This window comes from Anopheles moucheti, chromosome 3 (assembly GCF_943734755.1).
Source record: "Anopheles moucheti chromosome 3, idAnoMoucSN_F20_07, whole genome shotgun sequence".
NCBI classification, from domain to species: domain Eukaryota; kingdom Metazoa; phylum Arthropoda; class Insecta; order Diptera; family Culicidae; genus Anopheles; species Anopheles moucheti.
This window is the reverse complement of record NC_069141.1, coordinates 61642456-61666862: the sequence shown is the minus strand read 5'-3', so window position 1 is coordinate 61666862 and position 24407 is coordinate 61642456. Positions and strand designations below refer to the sequence as shown.

Sequence of the window (24407 nt, the reverse complement as noted above, 5' to 3'; positions counted from 1 at the left end):
GTCTGCACGGTTCGTTTCATATATATAAATTTCGGGTTTTTTTTTGGGGTGTATTCTTTGCCGAAACATGCACGAAATTTGGTTGCGGTGGCGGCAGTTATTAACTGGCGTTGGACGAGCGGGCCTCAGAAAGGCCCCCGACGAGCAGCGAATCGATCAGCATAATTCGTTATGATGCCCTCGGTTCGCAAGCGTGAAGTGTGTCAATCTGATGGGGTTTTTTTTTGCGCAGCTTATGTGCTGTTTTTTTTCGCTGTTGTTGATGGTCTGACTTGGGATATGCGTTGGATGAGACTTTGTATGATGGGGTGCAGTGATTGGTTTTAGCAATCGACAGCGGAACAAACGGTGTAATGAGTTTCCATTCGAAACTGCAAATGTGTGAAAAATAAACATTGTTTGTTGTTTTTTTTCTCTCGTCTCATTACAACATATCTCTTCGTGGCTTTAAATTGCTTTCGTTATGAGGTATTTTAATTACCTTTACTGTATAGCTTCGTTTCTATCTCATCAAGCTATAGTTTTTGCTTTTATTATTGTATTCATGTAATTCTTTTATCTGTTTTAAGCACACTTATAGATTTAAGCTATTTTTTAAGTTGTTCTGTAGCATTCTGTGAGAGTTCATGATTTTTTGTTGAGTACTATTTGTCCCTTCACTGCCATTATCGGTCGAATCTGTTCCCTCAGGTTTACGAGCATGTTTTTCGTCGCGTTTTCCTTCTATTTGCTCAACCACAACAAGGAGAACCGTTCCGCTGTCCCACGAGAAGTAGTAAAAGGGGAAAAAAACTCCAAAGACACTTTCATTTTTATGATTCCTTCCACCCGCAATCGGCAGTCGGCTGTAGCAAACAGAAGGAAGTCAGTGCTTGTACGTAGGATTCGGTCTTGTGGCCACCGGCATGGATTAAAGAAGAGGAAGAAAAAAACCCTCCCAGGGGACAACGATGGCGTTGGCAAAAACATTAAACACTACGCCATTCCGCCATCCATCCTGGGTGTGTTTCGGTTACGGTCTGGTAAACTTTCCTGTCCGGCCCAATTCTTCACAAGGCGCACTCTCTGCACATTCACACGTTTCACAGGTCCATCAGCATCGTCAGACCACCAGTCTGGTGAAAGTTTTTATTCTGCATCTGTACTCGTCCGTCTCCGTTGCAGTTCTTCGGTTGGATGAAAATCAATTCCCGGCAACTTGCAAACACACACAACCACTCGCTCTGGCACGGGAAGAATCGGTTCCGGATCGAGTAATTTCGTAAAAAACTGTTCGCAAAGCGTAGATAGAAATGGCTGTGAAGTAGATAACAGTAACTTCACTGTTCTGCTATGTGAACGATCCTCAGAAAGATGGCGACTAATTGTGGGAGAACACTTTTCTTTGGTGAGAAAAAGTCAACGAAAATGTATCGTACTTCTATGAATATCTTGACCGGGTTTTTTTTTTGGTGGAAATTGTAAACCATTTCCGCTATTGTGAACGTATTTCTGATACCTTATTTTACAGGTTAACAATATATTTGCGTCTAGACGTACAATACATAGATTTTATTGACACGAAAGGAGGAATTCTAATTTTCTTAGAATTTTTCATTGAATTTCATAGAGTACTTTCTTACTTCTTAATTACTAATTACTTTTAATGGCTTGTAATGTTTTATATTACTTTAAATTTATTTTTTATTAGAGTTCTTCACTATTATTTCTAATCTCTTTTGCAATTACATTGTACTAGTATTACTCGGGATCTTAAATTTGACTCTATTTTGAGTTTATCTTGTGTATTTCTATTTGTTATTCGACAATTGTCGAACTTTTCTAGGAATAATGTATGTTATTTCTTGTTTTCTTTACTTTATTTTATATTTCTTATTCCATAAGTCCATATTATTCCATATTCCATAAGTCCATATTTATAAGTAACAAAATAATAAAATTTAATTATCGTTTTTTTCTTACCAAGAAACAGTACGACGTTATTTTTCCCGTTAATTTGTTACTGCTTGGGTTCTTCTGTATCTGTTTAGTACAAAGACACTAAAAGAAAATGTTGAAGATGTAAATTTTGCACAGTTTATCCCACTAAATACCCTCCCGAGTGCAACGTGTTGAGATGCCCATCCAAACAGCGTTTTTGAGCTGCATGATAATGATTTCCGTGCCTGGAGTAAGGCAAATTCTTCACGCTGATAAGCACGCTGCCCACTTACCGGCCAGGGGCACATCACCGGGTTTGAGGGGGATGCCTGTTCTACAGCGCGGTGTTGGTTGGATGTATCGTTGGACACACGGATACACCGTTTGCGCGTCCATCACACTCCACGTACGTTGCTCGCTTGTATGTGTGTATGGTTCTCCCGACTCGTTACCCCGCTTGTTTTATGTTTTCTTTTTCCCGGCTTTCCCCACATATCGCGGCTGATGCGCGTGTTGCGTCCCATCGTGGCCGCGCGACGGCTTTACGCAATCAATTCCCGACCTCGGACAATCACGGGATGATGAAGCTCGCTGTGGAAAAAGATACACTGTTCGAAGCGTTACGGCTTTAATCGTACTCGAAATATGGTTTATGTTCGAGTGGGTGTGTGTGTGTGTGTGTTGGTGTCATTTGTTTATATAAACTTTTGTTGTATTTTACAATTTATATTTGCATCATATCGTTTTTGGTGTGTTTTTTTCGTGTTCAGTATATTTTTAACAACCCGCCATTAGGTGTGTGTACTGACACACCCTTTCAAAATGTTGAGCGCCTGAAGGTGGGAAAATAAACAAATGTAAATTTAATTTTCACAGCCATTCCCGTGCGCTGGGCTGTTTTTTTTCGCTCGTGCTAACTAAATTAACGTTTTATGTAAAGTAAAACCCACCCGAAAATATACACCACCACGAAAAACAAATCGGACATCCGTTGGAGAACGGTGAAACGCGCGGGAAGTTACGGTTCTCTTCCACATCTAAACGTTAGCCCAGCTCCCGTTGTCTCTCTCTGTTTCGCTTCCCCCCAACGCAAGCTCCTTTAATCTCGTGGAGCCCGCTGTTGATGGTGGTTGGTTTGGTGGTGGATAGGTGCAAGTAGTACAGGGGTTGCTAGCGGGTATAATACACACGACGGGGTACGTACGCGCGCGCGCGTCACTGTGTGCGACCCACTTTCCGTCGATGGCCTACTGCACTTGGCCAATTTTCACTCTCGATGGAGATTGCGCAATCGGGGCCCGGTCGACGGCGTAGTGAAGCGTTTCTATTCATAGACAAAGTAGGCGAAGGCGAATGAGCCACGGCTGTGGTGGCGAGTGAGCGCTAGCGAAGCGCGAGGTGAGTTCGTTTGTGTAAGCGAGATAAAGCACATCCTCCCGTTTTGTGTGCGTTGATGGAGAAACACGCGGGTGATGCTGAAAAGGCCGCGACTTCGTGTGTGTGTGTTGATGTTTTTTTTTCTTCGTTGCCTCTATTCACTATCGCGAACAGTTTCGTGGCTTGACTGCTCCCCCAGTCGCGTATGAGATTGTTTTGGGGGGTTGTGAGTTGAGAGCCACTCATCTAGCCACTCATCTCACGGCTCGTTTCGGAAACACGCACCCCTCGACTCTGTGCGGAGGGTGTCCCAATGGGTGAGTTAATTTTTTTTCTTGCTTGTGATGGAGGGGTATGTTTGAGGGTGGGCAGTGTTTTTTTTTGGGGGTTTCTTTTCAAAAGATTTTAAGATTTTTTTGACTGTATTAGTAAAACTGAGAGTGAAATCGCCACTCGACCACCCGTCCACTTGTGGAATGGATGCTTATTTCTTTTAAGGGAGGGGGAGGCTAGTTTGTAAAGGCGAAGAAAACATACCCTGACCACTACAACCTACGACCGATCGTGCGTCCAAACCCTGCTGTTGGTGTTTGGAAATTGTTCACTTTCGGAAAACGGTAAGCCATCGAATGGATGCAGGAAAGGAAAAGGGATGAAACGCACGGCATGGACCTTCAAAACTACTTTTTTCTCCTCCCCCACCCCAGTAGAAAACTAAGCTTAAAGTGTTTTTTTTTTGGTTTGATGAAGTAAAAGAAAAAATGAAACAGAGAAAAAATCAACCTTCTGCGTGAGTACACACACGGTGACAGAGGACTTAAGCTGATGATGACGGGGAGGAAGGGGAAAGATTAGCGGATTATTTACTGCCGAAATAAAGCTGTTCGTCAGGAGGGAGTGTTGCAAGAGCTGTAGTGTAGTAGTAACCTTACCCGGACAGCTGACAGTGAATTGACGAAGCGAGATGGAGACGAAAACTAAAACTGATCGTAAGTGTGGAAGGCTTGAAAAGGGACGTTCTGGGGAAGAGGTTTGGATTTCCAAAGGGGTTAGAAAACACAAGGAAAAGTTGAAAATTAACAACAGAAGTAGTAACAGTTGTATTGAACTCCATTTATAATATAAATAATGGGAAAATCGCATTAGATCACAAAAATGATTTAGAAGTTTAAAAAACCTGGTAATGTTTGTGATGTTATAATTGTGTAAGGAACATCTTGAGCGAGAACTTGACTCAATCTGTTCCAGTACTGCTCTGCAACATTTTCCAGATATTCCTGAGACCTTGAGCTTGAAGAAAATGGAACAAAAAAAATATCGAATCTGGTTTCGGTTCCTCCCTGAGCAACAGTTTGATGAAACCGAGACAAGTCTATTTTGGTGCGCACATGTTCCTCCCCCAAAAAGACGGAACAATGTGTATCTGCTTACTACACCTTTTGTTTGCTGTGCGAATGTTTGCCTTTTCCGGCTCGTCTCAGAGATGTTCGTTGAAATCACTACCATAGCAGATATCTTTGTCTGGGCCAAATTGCAGCTGTTATTTCCGACATTTTCCGGATCTTTCCCGATTTGCTTTGCCAACACTTGCCACAAAAGTTTTAAGGTTCGCTTCTCACAGGTTGTTTCAAAATCGATCCAAGTAATAAAGCTCCATCCCATGCTATGGTATTATCAATTAAATTGATTGAAATGGGTATGAATACATTTTAAATTTAAATTTTCCCTTTGGGGTTCGAACTTTCGTCTCCATGCTTGAGTCGTTTAGAGTTTCGGTGCGTTTTCGAAGAAGATTGCGTTACTTTACCGTGCCGGGCTTCACCTTCACTAGTTTGGCTGTGGAACTGGAGCTAACTGGATGGCACACGGGGTAAATATTACGCAACTCAAACCCCAAACTTCAATCTGTGTTTGTGTGTTTTTCCTTTTGGTGACACTTTGAAGTGTCACGAGGGAGTGAGAGAAACGGCAATAAAATGGCGGTTCAAATGACAAAATAAACCACGGCTGGCTCTCAGTGGAAGGAGATGGAAGGTAAAAATCTCCAAAAATTTACACCTTTTCGGATTAGTGGTGTAGAGAGCAGTGGCGGCTTAGTTTCGGTTCGTTTTTTTTTTCTTCACTGCGAGGGGATTTTCTCAACGGATGATCAGATTTATTGAGACGATTTTACGCTCGATTTCTGTTGGGAACTTTGGCCTGTGTTTGGCACAGTTTTGCGTTAGTAACCCGCGTGTACGACAACCAGCACTGCTGGCACTTGCCAACCGTTCACCAGATCGCGAGGCTTGTCGATCGTCTGGGCGAAGTTCGATTTCGGGCTCAATAAAGACAAATGTTTGTGGTGGTCGTGTGACCGTGAATTAAGCAGCACGTGATTAGAATGAGCTCGACCGGGGCTGGAGTTGTGTCGGAACAGGTTAATTTGAAAGTTTGTCGAGTTAAGCGATTGTTGTCTTGGATTAGATCACAAGAATTAATAAAATTCGAAGGGGAGTTGCAAGCGGATCAAGATGAGAATAATGGTTTTCCAGTTTGATCTTCTTTGAGAAAACTTGAAAGGCATTAATGGAATTCATATGTGTGACTAGAGTTGAAAAAGAAACCTTTAACAACTAAACAATAGGTTAGTTTCTTGAACAAAAGAATAAGCGACATACTTAAAGCTGCTAGACGGCAAGAGTTGACATCCAGCAACGAACGCTAGAGCTTCGAAACTGTATGTACTAAAAAGTGAACAATTGAAACTGTGATTTCATTTTTAAATCAGCTAAGCAGCCAACCAAAAGGGAGGCACAGTTTCGAAACCAGCGAACGCGAATACCCGAAATTGATTCATTTAGCCAAATTTGGAACACACATTTGTCATTGCTGGGGCAGTGCTTTTGACATTAGCGCCATGTGATGTTATGAAAAAGCAGTAATAACACTGCGCAGCAATAATAACAGCAGAAGAAAGAAGGTTCAAGAAAAAAAAACAAGACGTCCGGAGGAAAGAAAACCCTCATCAACTTCGACGATCACGTCCGATGTTGAAATGCGTGCGTACCTGATGCGCGCGAGCGCCTGTATGTGTCAAATGCGTATTACGCTTGTTAGAGAGCAAACAAAAAATCGGTATTGCACGGCCCCACGAATGCAGAAAAGAAAGAAACACTTACGCTGATGCACAACAAAAGACCCTCCTCCGTTTACCACCGTCCCCTTCGCGCGGGGTGTTTGGCGCGTGAATTGATGTGTTATTGTCGTTGCAATTGGGTTTTACGCTGGAAATTATTTTACATCTCGGTACTTGTTGGAGCAGGGTATGGTACGAGCAGATTGAAACCCCAATCTATTGCTTCTATTGCCAGTGAAGATGGGCGGTTTTTGTTCACCGTTTGTTTTCGCAACAATATTCAAGCGTTTGGGGCGTGTTTCGGCATCATCTTCATTTCGTTGCATTACATTGCGTGCGATGTGCATCGTTTTGTCACCTTCAAGGCGCGACACACACCGCGTGTATGCCATCGCCTAACCTTTCCACTTTTGCCGATGTTTCGGGAGCAGTGCTTGCAGTGCTGGGGTCAATTGTGGCTCTTCACAATCCGCCCAATTGTACCAACTTTGAACGGTGAGCTTGTTGGATTGTTGTATTTGCTCCGGTGGATGGTGGCGTTATGGAAATGGGAAGGGAAACGGTAACGGATAAGGGTGGGGATCTGCGAGCATAGTGCAGAATGATGGTAGCTCATTAACTGTGCTGCAATCGCACGCGGTCCACGAAAAGACGGTGCGTGCGTTGACGAGATGAGTTTCTAAACGAGGGCTCATCGGCGTCTCAGCAAGCGGTGATCAACTTTGTAAAGATCACGAACCCAAAAAGGGTTCGATTGGGCAAATGGCTTACATTGGTAGGGGTTAAACGCCTTAATTTTCATTCCAATTGGAAGTAATTATCTAATGTGGTTCAAAGGATTGAAAGAGGTGGTACAATTACACATTTTTTGTTTAAAACTCAAACAACTTTAAACCAAACATTGAACAATTAAGATATGAAGTTCATACAGGGTTTTGGAGTTGAACTGATAAAGGCAGGGTCATGTCTGAATTACTTTCAAGTTGAATTTGAATGTGTCAAAGTAGAATCTTCAAGGTAGAATTTTTCCCATTTACTGGAACCGTTGCTAGTGTGTAAGTTTAGAAAGTTTTGCACAGGATCGATCACTTCTTGCAAATGTTTTAAAAAGTGGACACATTTCGCATCTACCTCTATCAGTACAAGATCTAACGGTGGGCGGAATGGGCGGCAGCCAAAGGCCTCGTCGTGTGGAGGGCCCCGAAAAACAGTTAAGTAGCAAAAGAGTATGAATTATGCCTAGAAAGGGCCTGAAAAAGTGACTCTGCAACCCTCTTCGTATGTTAGAGGGGCCCCAAAAATTAGGAAAATTGCCCCAAAGCCTCTGGAGAACCTGCTATCGACCCCCCCCCCCCCCTCTTCCTCCTCCATTCTCCCGTCCCGTTTGCAATTTTGAAATGTACAGAACACTCCCTCCCTCAATCTGTTCAGAATAAGGAAAGAAGCCCCAAGCGCCTAAGGTTCCTGAGGGGATTGATCCGTCACTGATCTCTATATAGGCCAGTTTATCTTGTAAAAAGTCAAAATATCTCTCTTTACCGTTGCTTAAATATTAAAATAAATATTAAATTTAAATACTGATTAAACTTGCATCTCCTGAAATAAGACAATCCTTTTGAAACTCCTCTTCCATGATCGAGAAAACGGCGCATAGTAGGATGTTTTCATCGCCATATTTTGATTTTTTTAGTGTACGAAATAATGATGATTTCCTTAAATGAATTAATTCTTTAGTCTGTACAATGATCAATCAGTATAATGTCATGACCAGCCCACCAACCTCAAATGTATTAGGAAATTTAAATGTTTGATGAATCTACTAGATGTACTGTACCCCGTCATCCAATTGCCAAAAAAAATCAGATTGGTCCTATCGTTTTGAAAAGGATTGTGCATAGGCTTACTCTAGGTTTTTGTGACACCGCTCGTATAGCTTTACCTACAAATAGAAATTGCCTCTCCTGTCACATCACATTTGTGGTTCTCAATTCTTCCTTCCTTCCTTCCTTCAAGTGATGCAATAACATGCCTTCACTGCAATTCCGGTGCGTAGAATTTAGTGTGCGTTATTTTTAGACGGGCTAACGATGTCTAACTTGTTTGTCTGGTTAGGATGGAAAACCTAGTTCCTGATCGGTTTAAATAAACCATTCGCAATTCTTTAAATACTCCCCGATCGTTCCGCGTAACTGTTTGTAGCAATTGCTCCCCTTCCCATTCGTGCCTCAGTGGAACTGCTTTTAACATATTCCAATGCACCACCAATATTCGATTGCAACAGCCATTTTTGTAACATAGTTTAAAAATATGCGCACGAATATTTCACAATCGCAAGAAACGTGACCGAATCGAGTCCGATCGAGTCCGAAATGCATTATCCTTATAATTTTAATCATACGGTACGGGTTTACATTTGCGGCACAGCCGCAACAACCTGGTGCGTTTGTTATTTTCTCTCGATTGTTCACTATTTTTTGGGTTGTTGTTTTTTTTTGGTTTTGTTTTGGTTCGCATAACGTAAAGGTTATAAGCAAAGGTGATCGGTAGAAAAAAAAACGGGACAATCATAAATTTATGAGCATTGAAAATGTTTATTGCGCCGGTGATGGGTGAGCCAACGAAAGGGGGAACCTGTGTGGTGAAAAGGAATCGTTGGGCCAGCGGCACCAGTACCTTGCGTTGCATGCTATTTCGATGCACTTCGCTGCATGCTGCTGCATCGCGCCTGTCCTGCGACATTTCCTTTCCACACGCGCATTATTCTTTCCCGACCGTGTACTACTCTCCCCTTGCGCGTGCACTTGGCGGGCGCATGCTTTGGCTTTTCGTTTTACTACTTTTCTTTCGCTGCCGTCTGTTCGGTTTCCAATGCAATGGTACGTTTTGCTTCTGATGAGCTACAGCATGTTTTTTCTGTCGTTGTTGTTGTTGCTGTTGTTACTTTTCTTAATTCTACTCCATTCGGCCCATTCGATGCGGCCCCACACCGGTTTTCACTCTCGATTTTCGGCGGCTGCATGCAGGCTGACTGGCAATTTGACGGGGTTTTTTTTCTTTGCTCCTGGCTGCCTTCCTTGTTCGGATGTGTTGGTCGTTGGTTTTATTTTGTCTTCATACGCCGGCCGCGTCTGCCTTTCTGGGTCATACCATAATTGAATGTAAGTTGCAATTCGTGTGCACAGTGGAGAAAAAAAGGAGGTAAATTTTACAAAACCGCGTACATCGCGCGGCGGGACGATCGCAAACCGCACAATATGAATCGAATTATGCACTTTTTTTTTCGTCTGCGCAAATAAGCAAGAAGAGAATGAAGCGGGAATAAAAATAATAAAAAAGCGATCCCGACTGGTTTCATTGATTGATAAGTGTTTAGAGGCTAAGGATACCCGTTTATTAATTTCAGGATCAGAAGTTTTACTCTGTTGAAGAAATTCTCAAACCCTTTTGGGGAGAAATATATCAGGTATAGGTCTCTGTAGGTATATGATATTTATTCACTCTGTGTATATTTATATTTATATATATTTATATATTACTAATGGTGATATTTATTCACCATTATACTAACGAACTTGAACCCGAAACCGATTGATTAATAAGAAATTTTTTAGACGTTAAAATGCTCTCAATATATATTTAAAACCAATTGGAGGCAAACCTCACATCGATGAATTTTAAAATGATTAAACAAAAACTTATTTCTGTGGTCCCATAGTAGTCCTATTGTCCGTCTTATTGAAAAGGGAGCAATTGGCAATTTGACAAACTTTTGTTTAGTCAATAAATTAAGCTTGTTAATCGTTTTAATTACTTTCCAAAGTAAGTAAAATAACCTGTATCTCCTTTTTCTGGATTTGATTGATAAGACCACTTTAAGGAGGAAACTTATCAGTTTGGAACATTTTACAGGACATGTACAGACCTGATGTAAGCTGTAGCAAACGGTACGATCAGTTTGTAAAAAAAGCAACCATCCAAAACGTTCCCCCAACCGATGTACGTTGCACGTACGTACAGAAAGTGCAAGTGCAATCCAGTGGACAGGATACATCGGCGAACCGTTGCGATCGCGCCCTGTTGGCCGTACGTCCGTGGGAAGGACTTTTCCTTTCAATGGGCATTCGTTTTGGTCCTGTTCGCGCTCGAGACTTCTTCCCCTTATTTTTTCTTCCCTCGCGCGTCTTTCGTTTCGTACGCGACCAATGATTGCGCAATGCTCGGCCGTCGATCCTCGAGGGTACGGCCAGACCGAAACCACATGAACGTGGCCGATCGCAACGTGGAAGCTGTTTTGGAAAGTTTTCTGGATCAGATCTTTCTTTGTTGCGGTGTCCTTCAATCGTGGAGCAGATTTCTTTCGATCGGTTCTTTGGTTGTAGCTGCGCGCAAATTTAGTGTACATGGGTACACTCCCTCTTCCAGGAATTTCCAGTCCATTCTGCCCGGGGTTTGCAATCTACACGCAAGAGCAACGTCTGTCGCCTTTCGCGATGTGCATTATCAGATTGTATGCTGCTGCTGCTCCCTTACCGTTCGATTACCATTCTCGAGGTATCGAAACCACACGATTCAGTGCGATGCAGAACGAACGAGTGGCACAAAAAGGATACGCGAGAGGCATAGATCAGCTCGATCGTCACGTTTCGTTATTATTAGCCTTTGTTGTGAGGCGAAAGGTCCTGCATCCGTTGTGCCGTGCAGGGGGGAGGGTACCAATTTCTAGACGTGATTACGCTGCAGCGAAGCTGGATGAAAGTAGTTTCCTCCTACGTAGTACGATTTACTTTTTGATTCGCTCGTTTTTTTTTTCGTTGTCGGTGATCGTTGTTTTTGTGTATTTCTGGTAATCTCTTGTTGTTGTCTGCCTTAAATTGGAAACAAAAATGAAGAAAAAAAAAACTGGCGAAATGTTCGTGAGAAGCATAAATCAAACAGCAGCAGTGGGCGACTTTCTCCCGTGGTGTAGATTTTAGTAATTGAATAAAGCTTCCATGTTGTTGTCTGCAGCCCTCACAAAAATGATGTGCGAAAGCGAGGGAGTGTGTGGTAAGAGATTTTTATTTAGAGAGATACTCCAATATTTTTGAAACACTTTCGAGAATGTTTCACAAAGAATATTAAAATTTTAAACAAAACGCACCGCAATGTGTGAGAAATAGTACGTTTTGTTTACGCTTGCAGGTAGTTTCGATATTCCATCTTCAACAGCGATCATTCGATCATTTGACTCCAGCGACCGTATCCTCGCTACCTGACCACATTGAAAATGTATCATTTTGTTTGTCCTACAGCTTTGTTTGTTTGTTTTGATTGCACGTTTTGACGCGCCTGGCCATTGCTGGCCCTTTGTTGGTAAAATATTTGCTGTTGTACATAAAACCATGTGACACTGTGAGGCTTAGCATGAGCAAAGAGGCTGCGCTTTCGGTACGATCCCGTTTGATGTGCGGGACAGTTCCCAAACACACCGTGTCAACCCGGGACGGGGTAGAAATATTTTGGATGCCCATTTATTGTTGCTAAATTATCGTACCCCCGATGATGCCGGAATACACGTGCAGAAGAAGCACGTGAGGGATGTACGCCCGGTCCCCGAGGGGTAGAATATTTACATAATATTTACGCTAATTGGTAGTCAATTGCTTGAGTTTGGAAAAGATTGACCCTAGCGAAGGGACCCCTCGGTAGGATGAAGTGTGTTATTTCCCAGCATGAAAATACCGACTCGAGAAGCGAAGCGAGAACACTGCACGGACGGACAGAAGGAAGGATAATTACCAGCATTTATTGGTGCCCGTGTGGACCGTGTTGCCGAGCTTTCGAGCTGAGGATTTCGTTTCCTCCATCCATCAGTGGTTCGTCTGCAGGATATGCGTTTCAATCGGGAGTTATCGGGAGTTTGTGCTTATATGGGTTTGGGATTTTCAGTACCGAGATGGAGGATTCATATCTCTGTATCGCTTACCGGTTGGTTCTTCCTTTTCCTTCGACCGATAATTAAAGGGAAGCCAAGCGACCGATCCTCCTTCCACCGATGATTGCTCAATTGCGGCAAGAAAGCATTTCTCCGAGATTTTTCGGAGATTAGTGGGAGAAGATGCGAGAAGTTTGGAAGAATTGGAATTTTGTGTGTGCAGTAAAATAAAAACGGCTCCTATATCTGCAGGATTTGATTGTTCCGATGAAAAGAAGACCAGCACTGACGGCAAGATCGTAAAGTAATAAATCAAAGGAAACGATGAATAAATTCCTTCATCCCAATTACGCTACACGTTGAAAAGTATTCGTACTTTCGTTTTATCTTAAGACAATATTTATTCCTTTTGTGAAGTTTTGGTGAATTCAAATACACTTGTTTACATAAAAAAGCTTTTAAATATCAATAGCGTTATTTTTATAATTAATCGTTGTTGTAGAACATCAACTTTCAAGCCACTTCCCAAATACGATCCCAAATACCTGTGAATGTTTAAAGGTATCCCCGGTACCAGGCCGGTTACTCGTCAAACCAAACTGACTTGTTGAATATTTCAACCTTCCGACAGTGTGGCTTTAAGGGCACTCGGGGACAAACGCGATTTTACAGCCGATCCCCATTTTTACGATCAAAACCCTGGCAGAAGCACATGTCGTATGCTGTCCGTTCGATCCCGGGTCCGTTACGATGGGACCGATTGCCGATTTATAGCTGTAAGTAAATCAAAAGTAAAGGAAACAAGCTTTTCTGTCGGTTTTCAACAACCCACGGGCAGCATTTCTTGTGTGTCACCGGTGAACGTTTTGCATTTTTAAGCGCAACACATCCTTTTTGCTTTCTTCGTAACCATTGCAGTTTTATATATGCGACGCAGGCTTTGACCCTTCTCGGTACGTGTTTCATTTCGTACTTTGACGATTGGCGAGAATTTGTGATGGTTCTAAGCGTTTTGGTGCTTTTTTTGATTTGTTTATGAAAAGATTTTTCTTTCAGTTTAATAATTGTCACTTTGGGATTATTTTGTTCTTTTTTCCAATACTTTTACAAGTCTAAAAATGTCAAAACTCAGTTTCTGAAACAAATTTCTAACGTGTTTTAATTCTCGTCATTCTCATCCACAAAGAAGTCATTATTCTCTTTTTATTACCAGAATGGAATGGAATGGTGTTGATAAAAGATGGACGATATAAATGTACATAAACCATGGGAAAATCTCTCAACCAACTGTTGAAAAGACGCGTTCGCGGCGTTATTTCGATCGCACACGCTCAAAATCGGTTCACTTGTTGTGGAAGGCTGTATTTTCATTTGGTTCTCGTACAACCGGATTAAACGTGTCGCAATTTTCCCGCCACCTTCGAAAATCGTAAATGAATTAGGCGTAAAAGGCACGAGAAGACCGATGAGACGAGGGACAGCGAGAGAGAGAGAGACTGGTCGGGTGTCCTCGGTGCAGTAGATTTTTCACCCTTTGTTTAGCCACAGTTTAACGGTAGAGTGATTTTTTGATCCAATCGTTTACCCGGTCCCACCGAGGGGGCCGAGTGTTGACTATTAGTGCTTACGCATTTTGAACCGTGCTGAAAAGTGACGTTGCGCTTCTGGCTGGGAATAATTATTTCGGGTGCCCAAAACAAACATTGGCTTGTGGCGGGATAGAAAAAATAACCTGGGGGGGGACAAATGTTGTGGATGCGTTTTTTTGTTGTCGCTGGTTTAGACGATCCGGGCGCATATCGCACTCTATGCTTGAACGCTTTTTGTCGTGTGAAGCTTGTGCTCTTGTTGTCATCCGCAAGCACAAGTATCTATAACAGGCAGTTAAAGGGTATCATTATGTCAGACGCTTTGTAATGGAACTGTCATCAATGTCAATGTGGGGTTTTGTGATGTAAAATACGCAACCACAATGACCAGAGCCTACTGTGTGAGCTCAATTTCATCGCTTGTTGTTAGTATTTTGTTCAAATAAACATCGTTAAACGTCTGTATTCATAGACGAAGATGAAATAGAGTGCTCGAGTTTCAAAGTTCACATATAAACAGAAATTGAATGTGAATTTAGGAATTAGGAGTTTCAAAATATCATATAGAAAAAGTAGTACAACAGTGTTTTGAACGGTGTCCGTTGGTTGAGTCATCTGTTGCTATTTAACTATTTCCCCTAAATTCGACTTTCTCCACCGTGTCTTCTAACAGAAAAACGGACAAATTATTTGATCGCGTGCAAATTGACTTTAAATACCCACCCTGAAAATGCATCACGACTCAGTCACGTCATTTAGCTACCCCAAATGGAGCATCATTTCGGGAAGATTATTAAACAGATTGCACGATGGCTTAAACGGAATCGAATCGTGCCGTACCCGATACACAAAAAACAGATACATCCTACCCTCTAAATTCCCCGAATCCCATTAGCCCACGCATCGGTCGACACAAGTCGCATATCTAGGCGATGGATGCTCCCATCCAGGTGGACCTCACCCACGGGATCCATTTTGTCGTTGGGGTGTGTGTCTTTGTGTGGTTTACATCACTGCCCTGGCACAATATCTTTTGTGATAAACCAATCCCCACCATTACGCGCGTGTACGAACCCACGCATCGTCCCGCATTTCGCCCCTTCCACGTCCACGTCCCCCTTCCGGTTGGTGGCGGAGTGTTGTTGTGATAGAGGAAGACCAGAAGTGTCCGAAAGCAAAACAGCCTGTCCACGCGGTCTCTTGCGGCACCGTGGCGTTGCGCGACGAACACGCACCGTGAGTCGATTGGGAAATTGCTGTGCGTGTGCTTTTTTTTGTTGTTGCTTTGTGGTTGTGGTGGTGTATGGATAGAAACGGGCGTGAGGTTGTGACGAAGCAAGGGTAGGTGGGAGGTATAATTTAAGCACAATCCATCCCCATCCCACCCCCCTCTAGATTGGGGTGATATTTTCCTTCCCCCGTACAGTTCCTTTACTAAAGCGTAAGGATCGTTAGGGTCGGTCGTAAACTGCGTCCACTCAACCATCTGTCAGCAGGGATGAAATTAAATCGATCCATTTTTAGTACGATTGGGGTATGGTTTTTTTTTTTGGTTATATTTATCAATTAAATACCAGCCGCGATGGCACTCACTATCAGCATCGTGGTGGACGCGAGCGATAAATCGATGGGTTTCGAATCAACCACACAGCACCCCCAAACGGGTAGGAGGATCGGATTGGGCAGGCGATCGGAGACACGACATCATCGCGCCATCATCGTCATCTCGTCGCTTTGGCCAATGCTATCGGACTTCGTGTTGCTGCTGCTGCTGCTACGACGACGACGACGACAATGATGATGATGATGATGACGAACCCCCCTTTACGGAAAGTAGGTCAGTAGGACACCCGTGTTCGAGCAGTGGAGTAGAGCGTATGGACGGCGGCACGGTTCGCTCTCACTCTCAACTCGATTCGTGGAGCTCACGCTGGGACTGCTGCCTCGCAACGATTGCGTTGCCATGTTTTTCCCCTTCTCTGCTCGCGCATTCACTTCCACATCCGAATGTGGTCATCTGAGGCAAACGACAGTGCGAAGTACGCCCATACCCCATACTCCATACCCCACTCGATCATGCCTTAAACATACCGAAAGCCATCTATAGTCGACAATAATTGTTTTAATATTTAAACTAAATGCTATATAAATTGTTCAGGAAAATTTAAATTAAAAAATATTAACACATTTTCGAAAACATTCTAAAAATGTTGATCTAATTTTATCCTAAAATATGTGGTCTTGTATAAATATAAAGACCACGACCTAATCCATTTAGTGTCTAATCAATCGATAGGTGGTCATGTTAGTGTATGGTGGGGATTTCTTTTTTGCATCACCTCTATTCACCACCGACCGGATCTATTCAGTGATCCGGCCACCGCACCCGCACCCCCCCGCAGTCCCCATGCCCCCACTACCCACACTTGGCCGCGCGATGCGATGTGGCCCGGCTTCTGTTTCGGAGTGTGTTGTAATCGTTCTCCGTTCGCGATTCCAACTCACATTTGCCATACCAGAACTCCAGCCCAATCCCGTTGCTCATCTAGCTCTGATCATTCGCAACACGGTGCCTCTGGGGCCTGTGGGGTAGGTTTCCGTTCTGCTCACGCGAAATCGCTTCACTCTCTCACCAACAACCGGGTGAGAATGGTGGATCGCGATGAAGTCATGAAGCAGTCGTGCAAGCATGACCGGTGGTTTGGTACGGGCCCGGCGAAAGGGGGGATGTATATTAGCTTGTTATCGTTGTTTTTGTTGTTTTTTCTTCCTCTTCTTCTTCTTGCATATTGTGTGCTTTCATTTTGCGCGTTCCCGTGACGGTGAGATGCTGCGGGCCCGGTGTGCTGACAGTGAAATGAAACCGAAAGTGAACCCGGCCGGCACACACACACGCGGGTCGGCAGGCGAAATGAAATGAGGCAAAAGTGAATGAGCAAACATGAATTGCTTCGTTTGCGCGATTCCGCGGCTGGAAATGAAAGCGAAAGCCAACCCCCCTATAGAGGAGTACCCGAGGGAGGTAGGGCATGTGTGTATTTTGAAAGGTGGAAGATGACGGACGGGCGTTTTGGGGCTCCTAAAATCATAATAGAATATTTGTTTTTGAACTCTTTTCATTTTGGACAATATTTAGTTCTTGATCACAAATATTTAATTCCATATAAATATAAGAGCTTTAATTGCAATGAAATAGGAGTCAAAAATCATTCAACATGAAATTGGTTCCACAAGCTCAGTAAGGTATCAATTAATTGTTCACAAAATATCAAAGCTAACTGTTATTTCGCTATAAAGTCTGCCTTCTGCCTGAAATGCATGTAAATTGGGTCATGGTTGCAATTTTTATGTGCGTTTTTGTGCAGATTTCTCTATCCCAGCAAACCCCTTTTTTTACAGAAATTAACGCTAAAACAATGCACAATTTCTCCAATCCTTCGCAGAAATGACGCCTCTCTTGGTTTAAAATCTTCAAACCTTCTCGGCCGCATCTTCGAAGCATTCCCGTTACATTCGGTCAGACAGACATAAGTTCTGACGGTTGCCGACGGTTTTAATGTCAGCTCTCGTTTTGATTAGTGGTGATTTATGTGCCATAGCGAAATTTTACGAACGCCACCATTCTGATTTATGACGTACCGCTGCGATGTTCACTGAGTCAAATAAATATGTGTACGGGGAGACAAAAACTGGATCCAACATGAGTGGCGCTCATGTCGACTGACGCCCTGGCTCTACCTGGATTCTGTTTGGTCTGATCTTCTGGCCACCATTTCCAGTGAAACTCCGAAATTTACAGTTACTTTAAACGTTTAACCCACACAAAAAAATGGCAACAACCATTCGAAACGTGGTGTCCTTCCACGAGGGAAACGGTTTGCACAACGCTAACGGGAAGAGAAGCGTAAGACGCGGAGAACAAAAAACGAAACGGGTGATCCCTTTCGCAAACGGCAGTTGGAGAATACAACCATGAGCGCCTAATTGGCATCGGAAGAGCCCTTTCGACACTGCATCCGTGGCGAATCGCGCTTTGGAAGAGAAATGCGCACCAAAAACAAAAAAAAAAAACAACCCACCAAGCGAACCGTCTCGATGAGACGAGTTTGAGACAAAACTTACCGCCCAATGTGTTCGGTTTCGTACCGGCTGCAGGCTTGAGTAAATTCGCAAGATCCTCGTATCTTCTTACCCTTTCATTTCGGATCTCCAAAAGAAGCACTCAAGCGTCCCCAACCAAAAAAAAAAACTAAAATGTGCCGATCAAAATAAATCAAGATGTGGCCGGTTCGTATCCTCAGTTCTGACGAATCTATAGCGAAACCGAATACGATGGTGGAATTTCGAATTTTGCCGCGATTTCTAGACGGTTGCATAAAGCAGGGGGTAAACAAGAACGCCAAAGAAAGAGCCACAAAAACTGAGCTTTGCTTGCCTCTCCGCGGTACAGGACTGCGTGAAAGTGATTTTTGTTCACCGTCCGTGAAGAAACGAGCCGCGAATTGGGCAGAGGTTTGGTCGAAAAACCGAAATCCACCCCAAAAAAAGAGCTCCCGTCGAAAGGTATCCTAGAGGACGAGCTGGGTAAAATGGATTCGGGGAGGTCCCACAGTGTAAGGGAACAAAAAGGGTTTAATCTTTCACCGAAGGAAGATTGTGTGTGAAACTGGGCCTCTCCAAAAAAAAAAAAAAAAAAAACCGATCAGCCGTTACGTCACAGAAGAGCCTGGAATTGTCTGTCCGGCTGCTGTTGCCGCCTCCGGTGGGAAGTTGTCGGGCAAGAAGGAAGAAAATTGTCTGTGATTTCGTTGTATAACATTTGCTTGTTGGTGATCGTTTAATTTGTGGCTTCAGTTGCGTATTACAGTTCGCATACTTTCGCAGCAGCATTTATAACAGTCAATTCGATGTTTTTTTGCACATAATCAAAGCTTAAATTAATGTTAAAAATGCGCCACTGTTTGAACATGAATGTGAATTTTAAATCAATAAATTCCTTTCGAAGCACAACACACATCCACCATGCACGAAATTGATTTCTCATCGATTGCTGAATTGCTTCCATAAATAACTCGTGCCATCCTCCTAATCGTTAAACATTAGCTTCCTCGTTACCTATTAACACCTTGCGCCATCGAGCGCACCAACATTACACGCAAAGTGAAGCGACGAAATGTGTCCCCAACCCCCCCGACAAGTGCGTGTTGGGTGCACGGGGGACACAACAATTATGCAACTGGCGCGGTGACACCAGGAACTCCTCCAGCAGCGTGTTCGTTTGGTGCGCTATCTATCTGCACCATTTCATTTCGCTTTTCGGGACTTTTCTCCACATCGAGCGTGTACCACCGATTTCGCATCGCGCAAACAGGCCACGCGTAAGACGAGCGACGCGTTTTGTTTGTTTCCTTTACCGAGCTCTTCACACTTTCTCGTAGCCGGTACGGTATAGGCATCACACGACTCCGGGAGCAGCTTTACTTTCTCTCGTTCCCTAGAGGAGTTTTTGGGTTTTAGACCACTTTTTCAGAGTTCCTTGAAGTTTCAAGACTTCATTAGGATCTCTGTTTTATGCAAACTGTTAGCAGAAAATTATATACTTGGTAAAACATTCTAAAAAGAGCTGACATTTGAAGTTAAAAATTCTCAATCAAAAGACCCAAAGTAAACCAACCAAAGCAAAATTGATCCCCAATATAGTATGTAGCAGTATATAATATAAACATTCGTAAAATAAGTCTCAAAGGCACACAAGTCTAAAGATTAATTTGATAAAATTTTCAACGAACAACATTTGAACAAAAATCATATGAATAAAAGTGCACCACACGAAAATCCACCCAATGATGCTCAACGTACGTTAGGTCAGTTTCTCAGTTCCGGTTAGAAGCTCACCGCCGGACGTGTATACCACACCCTTCGATGGGCTTTTCCTGCCACTCACTTACGGCATTATTAATGTTAATTTTCTCTCTCGGCCGGAGGCTGCGTACAGGAGGTTAAGGAAGGACGGGGAAGGAAGGGAACAGCCCTTTCGGTGAGGATGACTTGCCCAAAACAGACAGATCCCATACCTACCGGGCACAAAGTGAGGTAGCACAAGGGTGGGAAGGCAACAAACATTATTCCATTTTGGTGTTTTAATTGCATCCGAGGCTCGAAATGGACATCTTTGGAACAATCTGCTGCTCCAACGCCCCTTACCTCGGTTGGAATGTGTTGGTAGTTTCTAGAATGAATGGTATAACAAGCCACACACACACACACCTATTGTCAAACATTGAGGGCTAGAGCGAGTCCCAAATCCGGTGGGTTATGCTTCCAAAAACCCGTACGGTGCTACGGTTTCGGGGGCTGATAGTGTACGGTTCGGCTAGTTGGCACGGTTTAACATAGACCTGAATCGGCTATGGCAACGTTTGCCAATGACAGGGCCAGAGTGCGAGCGAACGAAGTGGTGGGTAGAAGCGCAGAAAAGTAGGTCGCCGTCATCGCTATCACCAAAGGTACCGCGGCGACAACGACGACCACCGGCGGCAGCAACATCACCACCAGCGCACAAAGCCACACACACACACACCTACCATCCCCCATGTGTCATTTCGCGTTACCTTTTTCCGATGATTATATTACCACCAACGTGCGGCGTTAAACGAGACGAACGCGCCACTTTCACTTATTACATGAGCGTAAGGTGTACGTCACCTTTTCGTTGCGCCGAGGGCTGATGTGTGGGACCGATTTCTTCACGCGGTCAGGTTCATTCTTTCGCCGTTTTCCCCCGCGATCCGGTTGCATTCCGGACGGATGGGAAGGAAGTTTGCTACGCCTCGGTCTCTGGGTGGGTTTTGGGGAAGGTCCGCCAGTGCAATGTTTTGCCACCCGAGCAGCGGAAGCAGACAAGAACAGATGATCGTTTGTTGATCAAGCTTTTAGTATGTCTATTACATTTGTAATATGTTTACAAGAAAGCTACATTTAAGTTTTATTAATAATTTATACATATCGGGAATTATGCTAAAACTGTAAATGTGATGAACTTGCTCTACACATTCTTATCCAATATGCAAGCTTGCTCAGAATGATTGATTTTTCCAAAGTGTGATTACCTGTTTGCTGCTTTACATCAATATTGAATAGGAAAAATTTGAATAATAAAAGTATTGTCAAAAAACCCGTTCACCGGGTCAGGTATTACTTCATAATTTCCATCTCTTTCAACCCTCCTCACAGACGCGTTCGCACCGAAACCGAAAGTGAACGCGATCGAGAGTGAGAAAGCGACTCTTCGTAAAACCGGTACGTCTCATTCTCGTTCTCTCCCGCTCTCACTCGCTCTCGTAAACCCATGTGCGTTTTCGTCGCGTGAGTGCCGTGCTCGTGTGCAGTGAGCGCAAGGGGTGAGTCAGAAAGTGGGCCAACCGAGAGCGAGAGTTACACTTACGAAAATCGGGGGATGAGAGCTCTCGCGCGACTTTTTTGGTGTTAGTAGGCTAACGAATACTGTGCACTGTGCTGTGTGCGTACCGCCATGATGTGACACGTTTTTTTCCATTTGTTTTTTCTTCAAAATACCATTTGCCTCTCGCTTTCACGCACGCCGTGACTACACGATGGGGTAGTTTGCAACCCTTTCGGGGGTTCTTCTCACTGCTCACGCGGTTCGCTCTCGTGAGTTGCTCACGCGGGCACGCACAACGCACTCATTCGAGAGAGAGAGAGAGAGAGAAAGAGGCGTTGGGTATATGTTGCGTTTCGTTCTTTTGCCAACTTCGGGAAATTTCGGAACTGGTCGCCGGACTTGGGTTTTTGGTTTTCCAAAAACAAAAAAAAAAAGCAACAAAGCCGGGGGTTGAAATGCGAAGGCAAAACAAGGGTAGCAGATATCTCTTTTTCGCGGACCGGTGAGTGGCAACGTTGAGCACGCAGAACGTATGCAGGGCTAGTATATACACCGATAGTACAGCGTATCGTATGTAATTATGGGATGCTTTCAACACACCGAACCACCAGCCTAAACGCATCCAAACGCGTACAAACCGTCCCGTGGAAGAGAGGTTACGAGCGAGCCGACAACAAATCGGCTCTCTTTTGTGATCGGACGCTCGAGCTAGCGAGTTGCTTATCCGAAATAAAAGACTTGAACTTGTAATTATATATAGTATAGTACATAGCCGTTGCCCATGTTTGCCGTAAGTCGTAATTCTCGCTCGATCGTGCGCGCCTCGCGAGCCTCCACGGAGCACTACACCGACATCGTCATCGTCGTCGTGGCTCGGGTCACCCACCACCAACGGCAGCATCGTCGCGGTTGCAGCAGCAGCAGCAGCGGTCTCGCCGCGATCTGACTGCAGTCATTTTGCCAGCAACCGGAGCAGTTTGCGCACGAAACATCGTCCTCCCGGTGTTAATACCGTGCGTTTGTTTTACTATCGTTTCGGTCCGGTACCGGGTGGCCCTTTTCTGCTGCGAGAGACGTTTGTGGCCGTATCCGACGGTTCTTTTCCGTGTGCCGTGTATGAATACTACCGTGTGCGTTTGTGGTGTGCTGGGGAGTGTTGTTTTTGTCTTTTAATTTGTTTTCGGATACGCGACAAAGCTCGTGCACCCCTTTCGCAATACAATATACTCAATAATACGCGTCCATCTGTAACGGCGTTTCGTAGAGCAAACCGTGCGTTTGGTGTGTGGTGGCCTGTCCGCCTTGTGCATCGGGACGACACAATCGATGGTGACAAGTGTTGACAAGTGGCTGAAGTTATTTTGTTGTGTGTGTGTCCGTTTGGCTGTGCAGAATACGAATCGATACAACAAGCATATGCAACCCCGCACTACATACACATGCGCAAGGTGAAGAAAAACGGTGTCAGTGAAGGCGAAAATCCGTGACCTACTGTCCTGGAAAAAGCGAGGGGGGCCCCATCGAGCGTGTATACACACAGCTGTTTGAAGCTGTGCATTTAAAGGAAAGGATTAAACACCAACCACGCCACGCCATTGGTGTGCAAACAAACTACGAGTGAGAACGGTGGCCCAAACGGTGACAATTATCGTGCGGCTGCTGAGTTGACGATCGTTCGTGATCGCTTTTGCAGCGAGCTTGCAGCTTACTCCTGCTCCACCTCGGTGGAAAGTGTTTTGTGTGTGTGAATGCGCGCGATGAGTTCCGCACGGTGGCATCCTTTGCAAAGGACGAATCCAACGCACATTTTCCCGAGGGTTCGTGTTTACCGCGACCAGGACCTCCTGGTGAGGGCGATCAGATAATAACGTCGTCGAAAGTGGAAACTTCCGTTGAAAGAATCTTGTCCAGCCTAAGCCCTTCGACATCGGGCTACTGTCATGAAGTGTTTTCCCGTGTAAGGATTACAATAAATATCGCAAATTACGCACGTGTCCGCGATCTCGAAAGGGTCGATTAGTACACAAAAACGGTTTTCGGTGTGTAAGGTCGCCAAATAAAATAGCGCAAAACAAACACAATGCGGATGCGGAAATAGGTTGTGTGTTCCCCTTTTCGGTGTTCGCCATCGATCGCAGGTTCCGTGGTTTTTGTGGTATAACTTTGCATCCACTTAGTGACCGCACGGTGCTCGGTGGCCTGCTATCGGAAAGTACTTCTTCCCAGCGAAAAAAAAAACGGTGATACCCGGTGTTGGTGAAACAACGTGTAATGCGCCCAATTGCCAGGATTATTGTGTGTCCGGCAGTCGCTAAGCTAGAAGGATAGCTCCGACGGGTTGTCGGTGTCGATACAGTGGGTAGGTGTGTGATGGTTAATCTGTTTGTAGTGATGTGTTTAAATACGCAACGCGTTGTGTCTAGCATCCCTTTGACTTGAGCGATCGTGTGAGTGAAAGAAGAAAAAATCACTTGAATAGTTGAATATTTAGAGATCGTTTCAATTAAGCTTGCACCGTTGCAAAAATTCTTGGTTTCAGTGCGGTGGGCGAAAAACGAAAGGATAATTCGTTATTCGTAGTTGGCGAAACCCTACAAATGTTCCCTAACAGTGTGCGAATGTAACCAAGTGGTGCGGTCCAAGGATAACAATCGGGAAAGAGCAACAACAGCACGTGTGATTCGTGAACCACGCAAATCCAACCAAAGCCGTTCGTTTTCTTCCGTCCGTATTTATGTTCTATATTGTTTTTTTTTTTGTTTTATTAATTGTTACAGAGAAATATACTTGCACGTTTTAAACGTGCGCATGCTCGAGCGTTCAGTGGTGTGTGCAACTGTGAGCCTTTATTCCCGCTTAATCTATGGTGAACCCGAAGGGTACAAAAGTGATCGTTAGTGCGTAGCAAGGAGTAACCATCCTTTGTAAATAAGGAGTCAATGCGTGCGGCGTAAAGTACAAAGCGCATCGCCCATTTTTTAAAAAGATAAAATTTTACCCATTTTTGGGCCAAACTGCGCGCCCAGAACGCGCCAGTTTATACAACGAACCACGGATAGAAGTTTGTTAGAACCAACTGGTACAACC

At 44.1% G+C, this 24407-nt stretch overlaps 1 protein-coding gene across 1 annotated transcript in view; it reads left to right on the top strand.

The window, feature by feature from the left end:
• Positions 1 to 24407, top strand: part of LOC128304307 (nuclear hormone receptor FTZ-F1-like) — a 111102-nt gene that overhangs the window by 37170 nt on the left and 49525 nt on the right. The gene's annotated exons all lie outside the window — the stretch shown is intronic.